The sequence below is a fragment of the Notolabrus celidotus genome, chromosome 11 (assembly GCF_009762535.1).
Source record: "Notolabrus celidotus isolate fNotCel1 chromosome 11, fNotCel1.pri, whole genome shotgun sequence".
Lineage (NCBI taxonomy): Eukaryota > Metazoa > Chordata > Actinopteri > Labriformes > Labridae > Notolabrus > Notolabrus celidotus.
The window spans coordinates 20,140,991-20,160,882 of NC_048282.1; the positions used below are offsets into that span (position 1 = coordinate 20,140,991).

General features: G+C 41.3%; 1 long non-coding RNA gene across 1 annotated transcript in view; it reads left to right on the forward strand.

The window, feature by feature from the left end:
* LOC117822020 overlaps positions 1-19,752 on the forward strand; it is a 64,931-nt gene extending 45,179 nt beyond the window's left edge. The window contains exons 2-5 of the long non-coding RNA XR_004633109.1: positions 16,339-16,495; positions 17,397-17,559; positions 18,218-18,497; positions 18,797-19,752. This is a non-coding gene — a long non-coding RNA (uncharacterized LOC117822020). The remainder of the gene's footprint in view (positions 1-16,338; positions 16,496-17,396; positions 17,560-18,217; positions 18,498-18,796) is intronic.
* The last annotated feature ends 140 nt before the right edge of the window (positions 19,753-19,892 follow it).

Sequence of the window (19,892 nt, forward strand, 5' to 3'; positions counted from 1 at the left end):
TCAGACTGCCTTATCAGCCTGCTCTCTGTGGGATTTGAAACAGGCAATCTGGTGCGTGCGTGTGCGTGTGAGAACAATGAACAGGAATGAACGGGAAGGAGGAGAGTAGAGGAGTGACTGATTGCAGGGCATGGGACCAAATGGAAACCAGAGACTGTGAGATGTCAGAACTACTATAGATTTATACTTTACCTGCTCCCCTGAGACCTGCCACACATACACCCACTCCGAGCAGAACAAAAGAGGGTGGGGAGATATGAAAAAGTATGGGCACAGAGTCATAGGTCAAACGGTGCGAGAGGATTAGTTAAAGAGGCCTACAAAGATGGGTGAGAGAGAGCGAGAGGACTGGGTCTGAGGGAAAAAAAAACACTAACATCAGCTGGGTCTTATTTAGATCAACCTTTTGTACTCTGAAAGGAGCCCAGTGCGCACGCCTGTACATCTGCCCTCCGCATGTTTGACTGCAATGGGTGGGCTGCCCTATTCTGTCTTAGCCCAATCCTCACACTGCCCTAAAGCTTTCCCTTGGGTTCAGGAGTGGTCAGATAGCACAGAATTTATGGGAACTGAGATAGTTATTTCAGTGGAGATCCTGAATCCTTCAAATTGTTATTGTAAAAAAGCCATAAACAAAAGTTTTTGTTGACCCTATGGGCTAGGTCATCTGATTTTGCACAATCATGCAGAAGAACATTTTCAGTATCATTGGTGCATTTCATCAGGCATTTAGGCTACTGGTACTCGTCATAAACATCAAGGAGACACAATTTCCCAAGCAGCAGCCAGTACAGCTCTAACTGTTCTAACACGGACAACACAAATTTAGAAAACATGAATGCATACCTTCAGATTTGACAGTGACAAGAAATATTACAGCGTATCAGCAATGCCAGGGTTCAGCACTTGAGAAAAGTTTTGTAGATGTTGGACATGATAACCTGAATGACTGATTCCAAGGTTCTGTTCTTCAAACAGAATTGTACTGAAGAGAGGACTAGAAAACCAAGGGTCCTTAAGGGTCCTTAAGGGTCCAAAATGACATATATGATATATGATATATATATACACATGATGGACTGTGCCATTGTATAACAAAACTGTATTGAGAATGTCTTGAATATCACCTTTGAGGTGAAGATTCATTTTTGTCTCTCTTTATTTTTGTAACTTTTTGTTTTTGTTTTTCTATTTTTGTTATTTTGGAACTACCTACTGTCTGGATTTATTCTGTAATATTAACTTATTTCATACAGTAGGCTTCCTTCTCTTCTTTTCTGTCCTTTATATATGTCTATTTTTTGTTTGTGTTTAAATCTAAAAAGCAAAATAAAATATTCAAAATGGCATATATAACAAGTTGAAAACTAATATGAAAATGCATTTCTACTGCTAGAAAGGTCCAATACTGGTTATCAGATCAGAGACAACAGTTGTACTTAGACGTTTGCGTCTTGATTAAGGCTCGCCACACACTAGACGACTTTTGGATCTTAACCAATTTCAAAACAGTGGAAGACCACACACAGGGGGACAGTTCTGACTGATTTTTAACACCACAGTCCTCTGAACACCAACACTAGATCTGGGGTTCCCAACGTGTGGGTAGGGACCCCCTGGAGGGTTGTGAGACACTAATGGGGGGTTGCCAGATATCTTCCAGATACATAATTTTTTAAGTAATCTAAATGTGCTTATTTCACCTATTATTGTAAAAATATAGACAAAAAATGGTTACATTTGAAATAAAACCCTGCAAATAAGTACATTTCAGTAGTTTTCTGCCTTTACTTGTTGCCCGATGACTCCTAGGGTTAGGGTTGGCTAACAGTTCATTAACCAAAGGATTAGTTGCAGCAGGTTAATTTACAGCAGCACAGGAAACACAGCCACATGTGCATGTAGGTAAAATAATTTTGAAGTATGAAGTAAATGAAGTATGAAGCATGTTGAGGGACAGTGGGGGTCACAAGTCTTTGGCACTTATATTTTGGGGATCGTGGGCTGAAAGTTTGGGAACCCCTCCACTAGATAATTCCATAAGACCACTAGACCACACACTTCAGGTTTATGGTAACGCTCCCCCAGTGGCAATTCTATAGACACAAGATCTCATGGAAACATACGTGATCAAACGTGAGTTCAGAAGATAAACAAACATGGGGTATGAACAACGTCGTCAGCGAGCTGTCCTAGCATGTATGTTTTGCAGCGAAAGACATTAACTGAGGTAAAAAAACATTAATGCATCATTCCACAAGCTGGTCTTATTTTTCAATATTCCACTTTGCTCGGGTTGTTTACGTTCACTGACATGTTTGTGAGCTGTAAAAGTACACAACATCCAGTTGCTGATGCTCCCCAGTCTGCTCCTCTTATTGGTTAGTGGATATTGGATACTCATTGGACACAAGTATACACACACGTACACAAAAGAAGCCCCCAATCTCATTGGTGCAGCTCGTCCCACCACAGGCAGGTTGTTGAGAACCCTGCATGAAGCAGCAAGTGTAACAGACAGACACACATGATAGCTAACAGACCTCAGAACTGCTAACTGTTACTTTGACTCGAGGCTGGTCTGAATTAGAGCCCCTTACCTCCTTCACAGACCTCAGACCCTGATCCAAACCTAACTCTTGAATAAATCACAGCAGGTCATGTGATTTTTGAGTCATGACGTGTACCTTCACCAGTCAACTAAGCTTATCTTTCTTTCTTTTCTATCTCTGAATGATTTATCTCACTTTTTCTGAAGAGTTGCAAGTGGGTTTGAATCATCTGTGCATGCGTACATCACTACGCTAAGCCCCCCGGCCTAACAGGCAGGGTCTCTCCTGAACACAGCTGTAAAATATTTATAGATATGTCTACCAAACTTTAACATAAAATCCTCTGCAAGGCTAAACATCAGTGATATGGACTGCCTCTGCTGTTTTCTTTGTAAAAAAAAACTGTAGATTAGCTGTTTGGAGATTCAGCAGGTGGCAGATGTTTGTGCATTTGTGTGTATGCATGTATGGTGGTCAGTCAGCGGTGCCATTCACCCGCTAAATGCTCTAACTATCTTTGATGGTATTAAAAAGCCACATGGACTCTCAGACCGAATGGAGGTATGACTGTTCGAGGTGGAACATATCCAGATGTGTTCTTGCATGCATGCGTGCAGAGGCTTAATGGCCCACAGTGACTTTCTCTGATCGCAGGACAAACACAAAAGAATACAGTCCAAAGAAACTCCTCAGGCCCCCTCACAGGAAGACTCCATTATAGCATGTGCAGCGATAAAAACGGTCCCCCCATCTGCCCTGTGGCTTTGATAGCCATCTCCTCCCCTCAATGGGTTCCTACTCAGGCTGCGCAGCTCCTACTTTATAACTGGCCCCAAGAGAAACAACATAATGGGGTTAACTCTCTTTATGCCCCAGATAAAACAAATTTACCTTGACGTAATGCCAGATTCCGCTCATTGCTGGTGGGCCCACACATATTAGCATAATGAGTTTTAATGTGGACAGTTTGTGAACTTATGTTCATACGAGTGGGCACATTTCATCTGATCACATGACAGACAATAAAGTGCAACAGAAGTTGTATCCAATCTTAATGTGTGAGGTACAGTGATATGAACTCAATACTGAAGTAGTTTGACACTCAGAGAACACAAGGACACTAAGATCACAGTTTTCATGTTCATTCATTGTTTTCATGAGTGTCAAGTCAGACATGTCTTTATTTGGGCAAAAAGTCGTAATCTTAATACAGGGTTCCCACGCGTCCTGGAAAACCTGGAAAACAGTTGACCAGTTTTCCAGTACTGGAAAAAACCTGGAAAATGGGAGAAAAAGTAAAATGTCCTGGAAAATCACATATAGTCCTGGAAAATTATTCCAACATGGCTGAGTGCGACCTGACCCTATTAACAAAACACATCCCCATTCATTGAAAGTTGAGTGCACGCTGTGCTGGAAAAGACAGCGACACTGCGCAACTTTTTTCACATCTTTTCTCCTTCACTTCATAATCATGCATTCACAGAAAACGGGAGTATATTGTCTAGTGTTATGGTATATTAACCTTGTAGAGTGCTCTTTTGATTCAAAGAGTCTTATATTTAAGTTATAGTGTGACCAGTGGAGTCGGGCAGAGAGCTTGGGGGTCTGTGCCTCACAACTTTCTTGGGTTGTGGGTTGTGATTAGGGTTAGGGTTAGGGTTAAGATTAGGGTTAGGGTTAGGGTTATGATTAGGGTTAGGGTTAGGGTTATGATTAGGGTTAGGGTTAGGGTTAAGATTAGGGTTAGGGTTATGATTAGGGTTAGGGTTAGGGTTAGGGTTAGGGTTATGATTAGGGTTAGGGTTAGGGTAAGGATAAGGGTTAGGGTTAGGGTTAGGATTAGGATTAGGGTTAGGATTAGGGTTAGGATTAGGGTTAGGGTTAGGATTAGGGTTAGGGTTAGCATTAGGGTAAGGGTTAGGGTTGGGGTTAGGGTTAAGATTAGGGTTATGATTAGGGTTAGGATTAGGGTTAGGGTTAGGGTTAGGGTTATGATTAGGATTAGGGTTAGGGTTAGGATTAGGGTTAGGGTTATGATTAGGATTAGGGTTAGGATTAGGGTTAGGGTTAGGGTTATTATTAGGGTTAGGGTTAGGGTTAGGATTAGGGTTAGGGTTATGATTAGGGTTAGGGTTAGGGTTAGGGTTAGGATTAGGGTTAGGGTTATGATTAGGGTTAGGGTTAGGATTAGGGTTAGGGTTAGGATTAGGGTTAGGGTTATGATTAGGGTTAGGATTAGGGTTAGGGTTAGGGTTAGGATTAGGGTTAGGGTTATGATTAGGGTTAGGGTTAGGGTTAGGGTTATGATTAGGGTTAGGGTTATGATTAGGGTTAGGATTAGGGTTAGGGTTAGGATTAGGGTTAGGGTTAGGATTAGGGTTAGGATTAGGGTTAGGGTTAGGGTTAGGGTTATGATTAGGGTTAGGGTTATGATTAGGGTTAGGATTAGGGTTAGGGTTAGGATTAGGGTTAGGGTTATGATTAGGATTAGGGTTAGGGTTAGGGTTATGATTAGGATTAGGGTTAGGGTTAGGGTTATGATTAGGATTAGGGTTAGGGTTAGGGTTATGATTAGGATTAGGGTTAGGGTTAGGGTTAGGGATAGGATTAGGGTTAGGATTAGGATTAGGGTTAGGGTTAGGATTAGGGTTAGGGTTAGGGTTATGATTAGGATTAGGGTTAGGGTTATGATTAGGATTAGGGTTAGGGTTAGGGTTATGATTAGGATTAGGGTTAGGGTTAGGGTTATGATTAGGATTAGGGTTAGGGTTAGGGTTAGGGATAGGATTAGGGTTAGGGTTAGGATTAGGGTTAGGGTTAGGATTAGGGTTAGGGTTAGGGTTATGATTAGGATTAGGGTTAGGGTTAGGATTAGGGTTAGGGTTAGGGTTAGGATTAGGGTTAGGGTTAGGATTAGGGTTAGGGTTAGGGTTATGATTAGGGTTAGGGTTAGGATTAGGGTTAGGGATAGAGTTAGGGTTAGGGTTAGGGTTAGGGTTATGATTAGGGTTAGGGTTATGATTAGGGTTAGGATTAGGGTTAGGGTTAGGATTAGGGTTAGGATTAGGGTTAGGATTAGGGTTAGGGTTAGGGTTAGGGTTATGATTAGGGTTAGGGTTATGATTAGGGTTAGGATTAGGGTTAGGGTTAGGATTAGGGTTAGGGTTATGATTAGGATTAGGGTTAGGGTTAGGGTTATGATTAGGATTAGGGTTAGGGTTAGGGTTATGATTAGGATTAGGGTTAGGGTTAGGGTTATGATTAGGATTAGGGTTAGGGTTAGGGTTAGGGATAGGATTAGGGTTAGGATTAGGATTAGGGTTAGGGTTAGGATTAGGGTTAGGGTTAGGGTTATGATTAGGATTAGGGTTAGGGTTATGATTAGGATTAGGGTTAGGGTTAGGGTTATGATTAGGATTAGGGTTAGGGTTAGGGTTATGATTAGGATTAGGGTTAGGGTTAGGGTTATGATTAGGATTAGGGTTAGGGTTAGGGTTAGGGATAGGATTAGGGTTAGGGTTAGGATTAGGGTTAGGGTTAGGATTAGGGTTAGGGTTAGGGTTATGATTAGGATTAGGGTTAGGGTTAGGATTAGGGTTAGGGTTAGGGTTAGGATTAGGGTTAGGGTTAGGATTAGGGTTAGGGTTAGGGTTATGATTAGGGTTAGGGTTAGGATTAGGGTTAGGGATAGAGTTAGGGTTAGGGTTAGAACCAGAACCAAACTCATGCAAACAGGACCAGAACCAAACTCAAGCAAACCCAACCAGAACCGAACCAGACCTGAACCACAACCGTTTCAGAACCGTACCAGACCCAGAACCAAACCGGAACAGAACAGAACCGTACCAGAACCGAACCAGAACACAACCGAACCAGAACCGAACCAGAACCGAACCAGAACCGAACCAGAACCGAACCAGAACCGAACCAGAACCGTACCAGAACCAGAACCAAACCCAAGCAAACCCAACCAGAACCGAACCAGACCTGAACCAGAACCGAACCAGAACCGAACCGAACCAGAACCAGAACAGAACCGAACCAGAACCGTACCAGAACCGAACCAGAACAGAACCGTACCAGAACCGTACCAGAACCATACCAGAACCGAACCGGAACAGAACCAGAACAGAACCGAACCAGAACCGTACCAGAACCGAACCAGAACAGAACCATACCAGAACCGTACCAGAACCGAACCGAACCAGAACCGAACTCAAACAAACAGAACCGGAACCAGAACCAAACTCAAGCAAACAGAACTAGAACCAAACTGGAGCAAACAGAACCAGAACCAGAACCAAACTCAAGCAAAAAGAACCAGAACCAAACTGGAGCAAACATTAATGTCCTCAGGTTGGCATTGGGAAAAATCAGATGCCTCTGCTTGCATGGTCTGATCTGATTCCTCCTCTCAGTGAGTATTTGCCCGGTCTTTGAGAAGACCCTCGCTGAAGGAACAGATGAAGCCACGAGACACAGCCTCCCCTCCATCACCTGTATCCTATACATGGGATTGGCCGCATGGCAGCCATGCTGACCAATAAAAACAAAGTACTGCTGTGAGCAGAGCTGGGGCTGAGCACTGAGAGAGCTAAGCAGCGAAAGGAAAAAACTGGGAGCCGGCTCTCTCTCGATGTGTGCCGGCTCTTCTGATTCACTATAAAGCATCGACTCTCAGAGCCGCAGCTTTTGATCATGACACATCACTAATGTGCTTAATCTGCGTTACAATTATGAGGGGGCCTTGGACAATTTTCTCACCTGTAAGGGGTCCCTGGCACCAAAAACTTTCAGAACCCCTGCTCTAGCTAGTAGGGGTGCAAACTCCCGATAGTGAAAACAAACGGAACAAAAAGAGCGACACAGCTGCACAGAAACTCCACGTTGTAGACATCGCTGATCATAATAGACATCATCATGCAGGAAGACAGTTTACATTTTTGTAAGTTCTATTTAGGTCATTATTGCACTGGTCCTCTGATCATTATTATTATTTAATTATTTCAGTAAGGCAGCTTCCTGACTCCTTTGCTGGCTCTTTTGTTTTTTTCTTAGCTCATTTTATATTTTTTGAGAAAAGAGAAAGCTGAGATGAGAGTTGCCCATCATTGTTACTTGGTTGCACTAATAAAGCGAAGTGCTGTACATCTGTGGTTGCATTATTCTATTATCAATTTGCCATAATTTTTAAGTATGTAAGAGATGATTCCATTGATAGCCATAGACTACATGTCTTTCAATGTAGACTTCCACTGAGAGGAACATATTAGACTATTTAGGAACTAAATTAGGAACTAAATTTAGACGGTCATACCAGCTTGATCATCACTGAAAATGTCCTGGAAAAGTCCTGGAATATGATCTCTGGAAAAGAGTGGGAACCCTGTTAATATCTTCTGAACCGTCGAGTTAGAAAAAAATTCACCCCAGTACAGTGTGTGCCAATAGAGAAATTCGCTACGTAGAGCCAAGCCGTTTTTGAACCAGGCTGTAAACATGTTCATCAATGCTGCAAAGATCATCTTTTTTGAATTGGTGTCTATGTGGTTTCCGGTCTTTCTGCAGCCAGCCTCAAGCGGATTCTCGATGAACTGCAGTTTATAACACTTCCACATGGGCTTCATAGTTTGAGACCGGAGGTTGCTGCTTGATTAAACCTATTAACCTATTAATTCACGGATTAAAGCAGTTTTGCATTTACATTTTTTAACGTCTTTGACATTCATCAAAGATGACAGGACAACAGGAGGCGCTGCTAGCCGTGCTAGCTAGCATGTTTCTTGGGTGCCTAGCATTTTTTAGGTTGGGATTCCCTCAGTGTTTATTATTCATAATCCTTTTACCAGGAGCTTTATCATCTGTTGAGGTCTCCATTTATCCAAAAAAGCTGACATAGTAAATAAACTGTCTATTTGTGTCTCTCCTGCTTTAAGCTACGATTGGAGGTGATGCTCACTATTTTTTGACATATGCAACCATCTTTTCACCAAAGTTCTTCTGTCCTAATGTTTAATGATAAGGTTTAATAAACCATAATCACAATATTAAGTAGTCTGCTAGTTGCTTTCATGTCCCTGCCTGATGCAGGAGTCCATGGAAAGCAGTGCATCTTAATGGCATTGCTCTGTTGCTGAAGTTGCTCCTATGATCAATCTGAAAGCCCCAACAGAAGCTGAGACATGTTGTCCTTGTTAGCTTTTGCTGTGTTGTCAAAACACAATTTGTTCCCTCTTAAAAAAAACTAAATAATAAATTTAGTTTGTAGTTATTGACAGCAACCATTTCACATTTCAGTTCACCATGGGTTTAACCGTTTTGATAAGACTTTGATGTTCAAGTAAAACTTGCAGCAATAGTTTGATTGCTTGATACCCTGGGAGCTGAACTGGAGGTTGAAGCGATCTCATCATGACATTGTAATGTAGATGAATAGCCCTGACCTGGCAGACTCTGCTCCATCACTGCTAATCGAAAAGCAAACTGCACTGCTTGTGCAACTCTTCTGGAAGTCAGTGTGAACCACAGAGCCGTGCACTAACACAGGCTTTATTTAATTTATTGATCGGTCTTAATCACATGACAGCGATAGATAAAATATGCCATACATATCAGTCCAACAAGTGGTTGAGGGATACTTTTCGGCCTCATTAGATCTGTTTCTCTTGACTGTTTCTTTGGCTCTCCTCAGCCTCAGGATCAGTCTTGATCCCCACTTGACCTGGAAACCACAATGAATGAAACTTCTCTGGGCTGGCAGCTTATTGGTACAGAAAAGCACTTTTCCAAAGTCTTCACAGTAAAAAGCGAAATAAATAAATCAGATCTGTATGGCTAACATGAGTTTTGTGGAGATTTAATACTGATGATTGAGAGTTTTGAGAGTCTTTTCAGCTTAAATTTTAACTTTAATTTTTGAACACAGTCTAGTGGGCGAGTCTAAATGACCTGAATTGATCCTTTTCTTATAAACAAACAGCCCAGAGGAAGTAAAACTAGCTAAAGTTAAAGCGTGCACCACTCACTAACATACATGTCCGGACAACATAGTCTGCAGCTCTCCCTCTCACTGTGAGGGGTAAACACCCTGTCGTGTGGCCCGATCTGTTTACGAGTTAGCCTCTGGCTGGCACAGGGTCGTGGAGGTTATGTGTGCGTGTGTGTGTGTGTTACTGTCTGAAAGTGTTAGGGAATGTGCGATAGAGGGATTACAGGCAAGCTGGCCACTTCTTTTATGAGTGAAAAACAAACACAGGCAGAACTTTAGACAAGCTGGATGTGAACAGTTTTCAGAGGGGGGGAGTGAGTTTACTATTAAACTGAACTTGCTTGTTGTACCATTGAGTTAAGACCAAATACAGATATTCAACAGCAGATTACTTGAGAGTCCTGCCATCACGTCTGAATTTGGCACAAAGACTATGCCACGAAGGATGCATCTGCTGCATCCTTCACTGCCAGAGGAACCTTTAAAATGGGACGACATTGATGCACCTATGTGATGTAATTGGTCTTAAAATGTGCCCTTTGAAGGTTGCAGCACCTGAATTGGGACGCACTTTATAATTTTTTTTTAAATCTCTATTTATACCAATCTATCGATATACTTTGTTTCAAGATGGTTGGATGTACGGTAGCAGTGGCACAGTGCTCTTCAAGGGCAATATCTTCTTTTTTATCTTATCTTTAGTATTGTACCTTGATCTTATTTATATTCTGTTATTTTAAATGTGTAACTTTTTAAGCAAGCTGCTAATGTGAAGAGCTGCTAAACTGCCTTTCATTGTTTCACAACAATTATAAAACAATCTATTCTACCCTCCAAGAATCACCAACCTTAACGCAGTGAAGGGGTTTGTGTGTCCCGGTGAACCTGGGAGCTATGTTGGCGGGGGAATCGGACACTGATAGGGACTCCCATGCCAGATTGGTCCCGGGGGAGGGGCCAGACTAAGAGCTATTCAGAAAACCTCCATGAAACTGCAAAAAGGGATGAGAGCTATTTCGCCCGGGAGAGGGAAATCCAGGTACCCCCTTGGAGCCAGCTCACGAGCCCCTGGCTGAGCGCCTCTGTGTTTTTTCCCGGAGAGCGAGAGGGTCGCGGGGAGGAAGGCTCTGACTGTCATTTGTGCATATGCATCGAATGGCAGTTTGGAGTACACGGTCTTCTTGGAGTCTCTGGGTGGGGTTCTGGAAGGGATCCCGGGCGGGGGACTCCATTGTTCTTCTAGGAGACTTCAACGCCCACCTGGGCAATGATGGAGACACTTGTAGAGGGGTGATTGGGAGGAACAGCCTGCTCGATCTGAACCCAAGTGGTGTTCTGTTATTGGACCTCTTTGTTAGGCATGGACTGTCCATAACGAACACCATGTTTGAGCATAGGGTTGTTCATAAGTGTACCTGGTACCAGACCATCCAAGGCCAAAGATCGATGATCCACTTTGTAGTCGTATCACCTGATCTGCGGCCGCATGTTTTGGACACTGGTAAAGAGAGGTGCAGAGCTGTCAACTGATCACCACCTGGTGGTGAGTTGGAACAGATGGCTGTGGAGGCTGCCTGACAAGCCTGGTAAACCCAAACAAGTAGTGCTGGTGAACTGGGAACGTCTGGTGGAGGCCCGTGTCCGGAAGGTCTTCAACTCCCACCTCCGGAAGGACTTCTCGTGCATCCCGGGGGAGGTTGGGGACATGGAATCTGAATGGACCATGTTCAAGGCCTCCATTGTGAAGCAGCTACTAGAAGTTGTGGCCTGAAGGCCATCAGTGCCTGTCTTGGCAGTAACCCTCGAACCCGGTGGTGGACATCCGGAGGGAGCTCAGAGTAGAGCCGCTGCTCCTTCGCGGCGAAAGGAGTCAGCTGAGGTGGTTCGGGCATCTGATAAGGACGCCTCCCTTTAGAGGTGTTCCGGGCACGTCCAACTGGGAGAAGGCCTGGGGTAGACCCAGAACTCGGTGGAGGGATTATATCTCCTGCCTGCTCTGGGATCACCTCAGGATTCCCCAGGAGGAGCTGGAAAGTGTTGCTGTGGAGAGGGATGTCTGGGTCAATTTGCTTGGACTGTTACCTCTGCGACCCGACCCCTGATAAGCAGAATAGAAATGGATGGATGGATGGATGGGTCTATTCTACCCCTCTCTCTCTGTCTCTCTCTTTACCTGTCTGTCTCTCTCTCTCTCTCTCTCTCTCTCTCTCTCTCTCTCTTTATCTGTCTGTCTCTCTGTCTGTCTCTTTTTCTCTTCCAGTTTATCTTGCTTTATCAATCTATCTTATCGCTGTCTTGTTCTATCTAGATTCCTATCTCTGTTCATGTGTTAACGTCTATCTATCTCTGTCTCTGCATCAATCTATCAACCCATCTCTCTGTCAGTCTCTCTTTTCCCATCTTTCTCTCTCTTTTTATCTCCAACTTTCTCTCTCTTTTTCTATACCAATTTATTTCTCTTTCTATCATCCATCACTTTCGTTCTCTTTTGCTATCCTTCCATCCCTCTATATCTTTCTCTATTTCTCCATCCATCCATCCACCCATCCATCCATCCATCTGGTTGCAGCTGTTCCCAGGATCAAACCTCTGGCAGGTTTCAGCTCGTCTCTGGCGAACGTGGAGCTCCCCTCCGTCAGCTCTGGGATTTCTGCTTCTGAACTTACCCACTGGGATGTTTCACAAGAGGCCAGCTGGGAGGACTGAGGGAGCCAAGAGGAAGGTAAAATGTTTGGAGGAGATGGTCAGCAGGAGAATCAGAGGAGAAGAGATGATATTGATAACACATGGGGAAGGATTAAAGAAGTGATGGTCCTGGTTTGTTTGCAAGGAACAGAGAAGGGCGTAGGGTTGTGAGATACACAGAGAAACACATTATTTGCTTCATCTTGTTGTCATAAATCATTATTGATACTGGAACTATTTTTTCATTCAATACATATGTTTAATCGGCTGAACTTTCCTGAGCACCTGTATTTATTTAAGTGTCACATTTAGAATGTAATCGCAAGCCACTCAGAAGTTTCTTTAACACAAGTTCTTTACTGAATCAGTAGAATATTAGAATCAGTTGTTGATATAGAAACCAACAAATATTTACTCTTTCTCTTTAGTATTAAATAACACTAGTACCATACATAGATTGTATATATGATGGACAGCGTTGCTCCGCCTTTTCCCATTGAACGGTTTTGAAGCCAAAATATCACATTCCAGAACGCATATTGTACATTTTCTGCAGCCAGAGTCTGCCCAGTAGGGAATTTGTGTGTTTCCCCGGTAACAAGCTCCACCCTACTGCGTACTGTTACGAGGTCCTACGGAGTTTCTCTCTACAGCAGCTGTCAATCAAAGTAAACCCGGAAGTAAAACCCCGTTTTTTAACCTCTAATAACTAACGAAAAATAAACTTTTCAGAAAAAAGAGGCCTTGAACACAAAACAGTCAAATAATAACTACATATCACCACAGCATACGGATGTGAGAAACATTTGTACGACGTGTAGTTTGACAGCAGCGCCATTCAAATGAATGGGGGAGACAGACCTATACTGCAGCCAGCCACCAGGGGGAGCAGCTCTTTGTGGCGGCCTCACTTCAAGCCAAGCAAGATGACGACCATTTTTTTTACAGTCTATGGTACCATATCAATGCTCACTGACCAAAGAATGTTATGCCGGCCTCACTTCAAGCCAAGCAAGATGACGACCATTTTTTTTACAGTCTATGGTACCATATCAATGCTCACTGACCAAAGAATGTTATGCAGTCCGAAGCTGGAGGTCTGCAGTGAATGTCATTGACAAGGTTTTGATTTTAGACATGTTACACTCAGTTGCAATTCATGTATCATAGTTTGTTACCAGTGTTGGTCACTGCTCCTTTAAAATTCATAACACAACAAAATTCTAATTACATAGTAGTAACATATGGATTTATACAGAACACTAACATGATGACTTAGTGTGACTGAATTTCCATTAAGAAATCCAACAGCTAAAAAAGCTAAAAGAGACATTATGTGTTTCTGTTTATTTTATTCATACTTACCCATTACATAGATTTCCAGATGTTACAAAATTTGTTTTTCAGAGTGTTTCATCATCAGTGTTACCTCTACAAGTTCAGCTGAGGGCTTAACCCACCTTTTCTCTTCAGATATAAAATATTTTCCCCTTTTCTTTTGACCTTTTTTTTGTCTGTAGTTGAGTGCATGTGTGCGTTTGGGAGCATATGTTTGCAACAAGCATCTTAATACACATGCTGTAAAGCTGGGATGTACGTTTTAAATTCCATAAGTTTCAAGATATCTGGCACTTGGTTACATCACCCATTCACTCATCCTGACTTTATTATACAGTGCTGTTTCTGTTTCTGTTATGTGTGAATGCTCCTAAGGAAAAAGAGAACTCTACAGAACAGTTAGTTAGGTCTTGAGCATCCGGTATGATAGTGCAACTATAAAAGTATGTCCTAGTTCTTGTTCTTTTTGTTTATGTCATTTATTTTGACATTTTTTGGATGTGCTCAGCAGCAGATTTCACCACTCCTTACTTGTTGTTATTATTGATGACTCTTAAAGAGACTCTCTTAACTGTGAGAAATGTTGATGGCAATAGTAACAATGGTTGAGACAAACTTGATTCTCCCAAACGGCTTTAATGTGTTTCACTGTCGCACTTGTGCTTTATTTTTACATTTTTTATCGTAAGTGCTGATATCATTATGTTGTATACCAATGCTCTTAGAAGCGAAATCATGTATTAGTGATGTTAAGCCTGGATATTGGCTTCCTAGTACATACAAATGCTGATTCACAGCTCGTTTTTTATTTCATTCTAGCAAAATGTAGCCATAAAACATCAATCTAATCTGAAGGCACATCACTTTTTTCATTTAATTTTTTAGAAGCCATGCGTACACATGTGCATACACATTCACAGATTTTTTTTTTCTTATGCAATGTGTGTTCGGTTGCAGCAACAGTTTGCCTGGTCAGTCAGAATGGCAACTTTATATAGTGGCTAGACACCGCCTCCTACTGACATAAAAGAGCATTACAGGGTACAACATGAACAACATGAGTGATGTGGTTGCCACCTTGCGTTTTATTAAGACAAACAAAAAGGACTTAATCAAGGCATACTTCATCTGACAAGTAATATTCTATAAATATTAAATTAATGTTGATTGGTTTTACTAAAATAATGTGTTTTGTAAGCATAACCTAATGTGATGCAATGATGCAATCTTATTATTAGAGCAAGTTTGTTACCTGGACTCATCAGAAATGAGACCCGGTAATAAACACAGAGAGCATATTGCATCACAGATTGCCTTCTTCCTTTTTTCTCTGTCTCTGTTTCTCCCTCTGTCTCCCCCCTCTCTCTCACACACACATGCACACACACAGTGACTGTTCAGTGTGGTATTCCTCTGATGGACCGTAATGTTTTCTAGTGTTCCACAGATAGTCCCAACTCGAACTGACAGACAGTTTAACACACAGGCCTTAAACATAAGTGCTGCAAGTCAAAGGTCAATACACAAACGTGTGTGTGTGTGTGTGTGTGTGTGTGTGTGTGTGTGTGTGTGTGTGTGTGTGTGTGTGTGTGTGTGTGTGCGTGCGTGCCTGCGTGCGTGCGTGTGTGAAATGTAAATATTTTTCCAACCATAACTTAAGCTTTGGCCCCATTCCCAAAGTATTATTAAAACTCACCATTCAAAATATCCAAATATTACATTAAGCATTTATTATATACAAATATTGTTTTATAGTTTCTATCTTCATAAGAGCCACATCAAACAATGTGCATTAGTGTGCTTTTGTATAGCCTACCTTTGACTGTATGTGTTGTCTTGTCTTTCATCTGGACCTTGAGTCCATATTAATTTATTGAAATTAATTGAAAAACACAATCACAGCAGAAGGTATTTAGACTGCATTTATGTTAAAAAACAAACAAAAAAAAATAATCTGATATGGTTGTATATGTTAATAGACATTTTTTCCCTTTATTTTGAATTTGATATCATAGTCATCAGAATCTGACAAGACAAGAGAGAACAGCCCCTTTCTTGTTCCTTTTCAAGCAAAAAAAAAAACAGCCTCTTTTCTTTTTTTAATAGTTGTCATTGCTTTTGTTGCCACCTGCTTGTTGATGCATAACTACATGGGTTAGAAGACCTTATGAGCGAGTAACAATTCTGTGAAAGAGTTCAGAGTTGGGTAAAGTTATTTCACTCTGCATAGAACCCTGGCAGTAGAAAGTAATGATATGAAGCTTCTTCACCCGCGGTGTCTCACAGAGAGATACCGCAGGTCTTTTCTTCCTGAGTGGTCAGACTTTACAATCAACAACAATAACCTCACCAAAAAGGACTCAAGTGCAATAATTCCCCCGTCTATTTATTAACGTGCAATAATTACTCATCCCTCTCTTCTTACATGTGCAATACTTTTGTTCTACTCATCTTCTCAGTTCTGTTCTGTACATTGTTTATACCTATGCTACAAGTCTGTGCACATTTTTCACCGAGTCACTGGTTTTGTAAATATTTGTAAATTTACTTTTTTAATTGTGTATATAAGATATGCTTATTTTTACTTATTTATTTTTAATTGCTAATGTTTTTTTTTAATAATTGCTATATATGCTCTTGTTTGCTTTATACTGTTTTGCACTGTCTACTTTGCTGCTGTAACACTTACATTTCTCCGTTGTGGGACGAATAAAGGATTATCTTATCTCTCTCTCTTTTAAAATAATTAGAGTTTACACTCCCGTCCACTAGGTGGCGGTAGTCAACCACTAACCTGGTGAGAGGCGTCATGCAGCAGCAGGAGAAGAAGAAGAAGAACCAGGAAGTAGATTGAATCGTTTGTTTATAATGGTGCTGATATTTAACATGATCAAGGGAAAGCTCTCCTATTGACTGACTTGTGTGTGCGGTAAGTATTATTTAACCTAAGCTTGGAACTTTACAAAATACAATGCAAATGCTAAATATTATGATAGTAGACTTGTAAAATGAAGGTATTTTGGACTGATGCCATAGCTTTCTATCTGATGCTAAGACTGCTTGTTAGCCGCTGTTTTTCTTTAGTTTAACGCTACTTTCAGGCACTGTACATTCATGTCTTGATGAAAAATTGATTCAAAATAAGATTAAAACTATTGTAGTGATTACTGCTGCTTCTTGAGTTTGAATCACTGAGTGCTCACAGCTAGTCTCGTTTAACTTTGAAAGAGTGGTTGTTGATATCTGATTATTCTTGATGTTTAGCTTTGCAAGTCTACATTTTATTTATTTATTTATTTATTAACAACTTTTTATTGAGTTCAAACAAAGAAAATTACAATACACAAAACTGTGCACAGTACCCCCCACCCAAAACAGCTATACAGTACATCCAATACAAACATAGAAAATTGACTGCATAACATAATAGTAATAAAAATTACAATGACAATACTATAATAAATTAAATGAAATAAATACGTAGATACAAATAAAATAATAAAATAAATAAGCAAATAGAAACAAAAAAAAGTAAACAACCATGGCATTGAATCTAAATAGACAATGAACAGATATGTTCACAAATAACTTAAGATAGAGTAAAATGTTGTTTCCAGTCCACATGTGAGTTTAGACCACTCATCAGAAGCCATGTCATGTTGTGTTTCCCACTATTGGGGTAGTAAGAGGGGTCTTCCACTCAGAAAAGTGCCCTCTTGCAGAAGTAGTTTCTATAGGTAAGTCTACATTTTAATCACGTTTAGGACAGATCATTTTCCATGAGACATTAATCTTCTTTTTATGTTTGTCTTTGTAATTTTCTTTTTTAGGAGATTAATCGCAGTAACCCTACAGAAATGCTGCATAACAACGGTGATCACACTGATGATGGTGACTTCACCTGGGTGTCAGTGTGCCCCAGAGGCCTCTGGAAAGTCCAGAAAACTCCAACAGGAGAGAGGAGTCAGCAGGCTGTCACCAATGCTGATGCATGTATGAGGTTTTCCTGTCACTTCCATTCCAATATACACTACCAGTCAAAAGTTTGGACACACCTTCTCATTCAATGGTTTTTATTTGTTTTAATTATTTTCAACATTTAAGTTTAATACTGAAGACATCAAAACTATGACATAATCTGGTTTGGTCATAATATGGATTACAACAGTAGTCAAATAGAGCTATTCATTGTGTGCTAACCCTACCTCTGAACAACACAACTGATGGTCTCAACACATTAAGAAGGCAAGTCATTCTACAAATGAACTCTTGACAAGGCTCATGTTAATTAGAAACCATTCCAGGAGACCACTTCATGAAGCGGACTGAGAGAATACCAAGAGTGTGCATAGCTGTCATGAAGGAAGAAGGGGGCTACTTTACAGAATCTAAAATATGAAACATATTCTGCTTTGTTTAACACTTTTTTGTTAATTAAATAATTCCATATATGTTCTTTCATAGTTTGGATGTCTTCTGTATTAATCTGCAGTGTTTACAATAATTAAAATAAATACAAACCCTTGAATGAGAAGGTGTTTCCAACTTTTGACTGGTAGTGTAATAAAAAACTTTCATTCTGAGTTTTTAGAATAAACACAACTCAATATCTTCTAAACTAATGCACATTGTTTTCCCCTTTTTCTTCTAGCACTCAGTCACAGTCCGGGGATAGGTTCGCTTTGCAGAGTACGGGTGCGACTCAAAGCTAACACGGATGAAGCAGATAGTGTAGCATCAGAAAACAGGAATGAGGAACCTGACCAGTCGCTCAGTGAGATCACAGATGCAGAAGCCACAGCATTCCTGAGGTGTCCAGACTCTGTGCTGCAGGTCCCATTGGGTGACTGGATAACACTGAGGCTTGGAGAGGGTCAGTGTGATATCACAGAAGCATGTTGGAAGAGATGAGGGCAGGAGAGAAATGTGAGGTAAGACTTGGAATTAGTTCATTCCATCATTCATGGAGGTCACTGTAATAATGTATTTTGTCATTTCTCATCAAGGTGTTTGTTAAACATAGTATAAGTTTTTCTTTCATTCTATTTTATAATTTCTTGACGGTTTAGGGGCATTTGTGCAAGGAGGGTTTTCTTTGGGGATGCTTAGGGTTTTGTTGTATTAGATTTGGTAGATTAGAAGTTATGCCTCATGTTTCTGTATTTTTGTTAACCCTTTATTTTATTCAGGCATGAGAAAGTCCAGCAAATTGTTATGCTTTTCTCCCCAGACGCTGATTTCTCCAATGGAAAATGCACCTCATAAGAAAAACGCACCTCTGTGTGCCACAGTTGAACTTGGAGCTTTCACACCTGGCAAGGAAACCTGGGAGATGTCTCCAGGAGAAAAGTTGGAGTGGGTGAAGTTACACAAAGACAGAGGTGGAGTGAGATTCAGGAGCGGAGATATATGGGGAGCTGCAGACAGCTACAGCCGGTCCCTGAAGATACTCATCACTCTCTACAATCACAGAGAGGCAGAGAAGAAAGAACAAGAGCAAGAAGTGGAGGGGCAGAGAGACACAGACTCTAGTGATAAAACACAGCATCTGGAGTTCAAACCACCAAAGCAGAGCTCCACTCAAACCTTTCCCTGTGCCAGCTCAAACGAACCAACCACAGCGGGCTAAAGCCAGTGCAGCTAAGGCTACTCAGCTGGAACCAGGTGTGCTAAAGCCTGGTACCGACTGGGCCAAGCCTGCCAGATGGTTAATGAGTTGGAGGAGGCCAAGCAGGCATTTCGGAAACTGCTGGAGCTACAGCCGGAATCGACTGCTGCCTTGAAGGCACTGAAAAACATATCAAATAAAGAGAAGGAGACAAACACACAGTTGGGACTCAGACTCAGCAAAATGTTCAGCTGAACTTCTAATAATATTCATTTATTATCAGAATTTGTCTGTAACTGGGGCACTGGTGGCCTAGCGGTCTAAGCGCCCCATGTATAGAGGCTACAGTCCTCGTAGCAGAGGTCGCCGGTTTGAGTCCCGGCTGGTCGAGCATTCGCTGCATGTCTTCCCCTACGCTCTACTCCCCACATTTCCTGTCTCTCTGCAGCTGTCCTATCAATTAAAGGCAAAAGCGCCCAAAAATATAACTTTAAAAAAAAAAAATTGTCTGTAACGGTGATACTTATTGATCTTTTTTCCCCAATTAAATGGACGTGCTTCAACATCCACTCAGCTCACAAGTTAACTCATTAATGTGTGAACTCAATGATGCTTTGTGTGAGCGTAGTGCGTGTAACTCAAAAGTAACAATTCCACGTCAAAAACTCATTCAGGTGGGAGTGTTTTACTCACCTGGGAGGTATGAGTCTGGATCAAA